Below are 4466 nucleotides of genomic sequence, written 5' to 3'. Positions count from 1 at the left end.
CCGCTCAGTAGACTAGGTGTTCATTAATGCCAAGGAAAGCACAGCCCAGTGTATGGTCTCATAGTGCCTACCAATCTCTGCCCCTGGTTATATCACTGTGACCATCTCCCAATTGGATGAGTGCTAGAAATAGTAACTTCTTACTCATAATAATTTATAATGAAAATAAGAGGATATAACTTCTGGGATCAGTTACTAATGGTTGAAATGGACTAAAATTTTGTTTCCCCTCCAACATGCATGTTTTGGAATGTCAATCCCAAATATGATATTGTATTAGGAGGTAAGCTCTTTAGGAGGCAGTTGGATTGTGAAGCTGCAGCTCATAGAAATGAGATTAATGTTCTTAAAATAAATAAAAAATTACTTTGCCTTCCTTTCTCTGCTGTCTATTAGGTATAGATATGAAACGACTATAGTAAGAAAAATGGCCTGGGGGTTGAGGATAGGACCCAGCCCACAACCCTAACCATGCCAACATCCTGACCTCAGACTTCTGACCTCTAAAACTATGAGCAATTATTAATTAATTTAGGTCACCCAGCTTAAGGTATTTTTGTTGCAACAGTCCAAATGGACTCTGATTCTTGTTCCTCCCCCACCCCTCCCATTCCTCTCTTCCTTGTTTTCTCTGAGGAAATATGCTTTTACAGTCTGGTCTAATCTGGTGGAAGCAAAGGGACTTGAGAGCAGCCTCAGACTGTGCATCAAGAACATGGGTCTTTCAGCCCAAGTTCCCAACAGTAACTTAATTCTGACACCCTGGGCAAGTGTGAAGACAGATTTTCCCAGTCAAATCTAAAGTTGGCCACATTACTGAAAACACTTTAATTTAGCTTGTGGCAGTTAGATAGACTCCATAAATTCATGAGTTTTGGGAGTTGTTACTACTTAATCAATTTTTGTTCAAGCCATTAATTTTGTGAAGGATTTGTTATGGAGTAGTAAATAACTAATTTGTTATCCAATAAAGATGTATTGAATAAAAATAAAGTTGTTGAAATTTTAAGAATACGTAACAGGTGGAAGTGGGGCAGTGAGAAGAAATGTTAGAAAAGACTCCGTGGGAAAGGAAATATATGAGCTGGGAGTTATGAATGAACAAGATAAGGCACACCCAACAGAGGAATCAATGTCCATAAGGCTGGGTGAATGTGAGCATGGGTGAGCTAGTTCATTTACCAGCAGATTGCCAAGCAAACCATTGTGAAAGATGAGTAAAGGTAGGGCACTAGAGTAAGGGGAACTTTCTGTGAGCATTGTTTTCTACAAAGCAGGGAACAGAGAAGGCTTTCCAGTACTGAGATGCACCAGCAATAGCTATGGAGGGAGATGGAGTGGAGGTGGGGGAGGAAACAGATGGAGGCAGACCCACTAACTAGAAGACTAATAAAAATATATACAGGATGGAGGCAGTGCAAACTACCATGAGGAGTGTAGAAAATTCAGAAAACAGTTGATTTAAGAGATTTTAGAACAATGAGACCCTAGGTGACAGTAAGGACAAGGTTTTTCTGAGTTAGTTTCAGGCCTTGACAAGATGTTATGTTGTCATAGTAACAGCATAAGGCTGAGCTAGAGAAATGAATTAGTGTGCCCGCAATACAAAGGGGAGAAGTGACACAGAGTGAGCTTTTAATGAGCACATACCTCGTGTAGCAAGCCTGAGATCATCTCTTCACTTATGGCATCACATTCATTTCTTAAGAGAAGGTATGCATCCTATCTTATTGAAGACAAGGAAGCAGAGGCTCAGAGAAGTCAAATGAGGTATCTAGGCTCACACTGTTGAGTGGTTGGATCACCAGGTAGACCATTGTCTTTGTCCAAGCCTTACACCATTCTACATCCTGTAGTATCTTGGGAAATTAACCAAATAAGAGGATGATGATGGAGTACTGGGGGCTGGGGGATAAACCCAAAGATCTAGGTAAGTAGAGAAAGAAATAGACCTCAAGTCATGGGAGATGGAGACCTGTGGGAATTAGTGCCCCAGAAGTAGGAATAAGAAATAGCTTCAAGATGGAGGAAACTATCAGGATGGTCCCTACAGCAGTGGGGTGAAAAAAGAAGAGTGGTTGGTAGGGACATCTGGAGGAATGGCAGTGGTGTGGCACTAAAATGGTGGTGCTTGAGGCAACCGTTGAATAAATGAACAGAGACAGTAAGCCTAGGCAACTCATTCCCAAAGTCTGGCTGTGAGAAGAAAAGTGGAGAAATGCATAACGGATGCCTAGTGATCTGAAGAGGGTGGTAGATTCTGAACAGGGGTATTGTTGATGGGAAAAAGCATGTTAGATGACAGAAGAAAACTCAGATTGGTGAGATATGAAAGCCCTTACCTCATTCTCTAAATTTAGCATCTTCTCTGTGTGACCAGGGGTGGTTCTACTTTTACTGTCTGAAAGGAGGTGACCTCTTCAGCTCTATCACTCCTTGCAAACTTGATCTCTCTAAATCTGGTTTAAAACTTTGTTCCTGAAGGCTGGAAAACAGATTGCTAAAGGAGTCTTAATATCACCACTTCCAGCTGCATGCTGGCACCCTGTGTAACCCTCCCCTCTGCTTACTCTTGGCTTTTTCCTATTTCCTTACACCCAAGATAATAAGAGTTTAAGAGATGTTGGGTTCCTGTTTCTATCTGCCTAGCAGTCAGCCTGTTTGTTCACAGTGGGTATATAATAAATGTGATAATGCAGGCATGGGTCACTATAATCCTCCTGATGACGTCTTTTATTCTTCTGACAGAAGGGGAAACACTTTATCTTGGTATTTAGTCCCTGTGATCCACATACAGAACCATTATATCAAAAACCCTTTATCACATTTCTACTGTATAAAATGGTTATAGTGACATCTGAACAGACCATGACTTAGAATTAAACAGTATATCTAGAAGATGTTTCTGGTTCTTCTCTCCTCCGGGCTGTAGAGATGTGCTTTTACCAGTATGAAAGAGCAGAGTCATTTTCAATTCTGTGTGTTATTTGTAAGCAGCCATTATCAAAAGGAATGGATTAAATAATAGCATAGTGATAGCAAGCTGATCAAGAAATTTGACCCAGAGATAAATACATTAATGTGTTTCTGATTTTAGAGTTAGATTAATGATCAAATTAAAGTAGCTTTGGGTAAAGTGATCATTCAACTCAACATAAACTGTACCCTAACTTTTTTTCTCCCCTCTGTCTGGAAACCTAATCTGATGTTTAATTATAAAGTGATATAATAGTCATTAGGTCAGTACATGCAGGGCAATCAAACCAGCTCGTGAATACCGAGCAAATTTATAGCAAAAAGGCAGGAAGACATATCCAATTATCCATGTAAGCATCTTTTGGTATAGTGATGGGGTTGTTTCTTATTGTTTATCAGTCTTGGTAAGGTCGCTTTCTATCAAGTATCTCCACACCTTGAGAAACTCTGCCTTCTTTCAGTATCCCTTAGTCTTGGGTAGTCTTGAGCATGAAGTGAATGAATGGCCAGAATGTTTCCCAAACATTCAGATTCAGGATCAAATTAAAAAGCTGTAAAATCACTGCTACCCTATGCTATGCACACTACCCCTCACACTTTCCTACTTCCATTACTTGGTAGCTAGTCTAGTGGTTTGACCGAGTCCTCTTTCAAGCCAGAGGCAGGAACACAAGATGTGAGGCTGCCTTTCTGAAATGCTGAAGAACATTTTTGGCCATGTCATAATTTTTCACTGCTGTAGTATTTAGAGGCTGTGTGCCTAAGGGGGTTGTCCATCAGCAGAGACATAAAGCAGTATACTTGGCTGCATGTGATCAATAAATATCCCTTGGCCCTTCCACAAATAGCAGAGATGGTGACCTCAGTGTCAAAGAAAACTTCTAATTTGGATAATTACATTCTGCTTCTCCCTGTTGCTCTTGTGGCTTAAATAGAAAATGGAATTCTTCATCTTTGCTCATCAACTGCTGCTTAAGTTGCAATGTTGTGAGGTGTTGCTGTGAGCTGTTAAACATCTGCTGAGCCCTACTTTAGAGGTGGCTGCTTTTTAATTGAATTTTACTTTAATTGACTTGAACACACTCTATAGGTAATAAATCTGTTTGCTAAATGCTTTCAAGTCTAGTTAGGTAAAAAGATTCATATAAATATCAAAACACATTAATTACCATTTGGAAAGATATTTGGGGGATAAAATTTTCTTAAAAGTTAGTTTGTAAATTTTGAGAATAATAAAACAATAAAGGATACATATTAGTGCTTTTCTTTACAGAGCCAAAGGATTTCAATGTAGAAGTCAGTCAGTCAGTGTGTTCTAACACCTGATTCACAGATTTGGGTTCAGGCTTTTGTAAAGAGACACAAAACAAGCTTTTCCTACTAGAGATCAGACCTTTTCCAGGAAGGTTAAATATTGTAAGCTCTCTCTCTCTCTCTCTCTCTCTCTCTCTCTCTCTCTCTCTCTCTCTCTCTCACACACACACACACAC

This window comes from Mus caroli, chromosome 5, assembly GCF_900094665.2.
Source record: "Mus caroli chromosome 5, CAROLI_EIJ_v1.1, whole genome shotgun sequence".
Taxonomy (NCBI): domain Eukaryota; kingdom Metazoa; phylum Chordata; class Mammalia; order Rodentia; family Muridae; genus Mus; species Mus caroli.
This window is presented reverse-complemented; position numbering follows the sequence as displayed.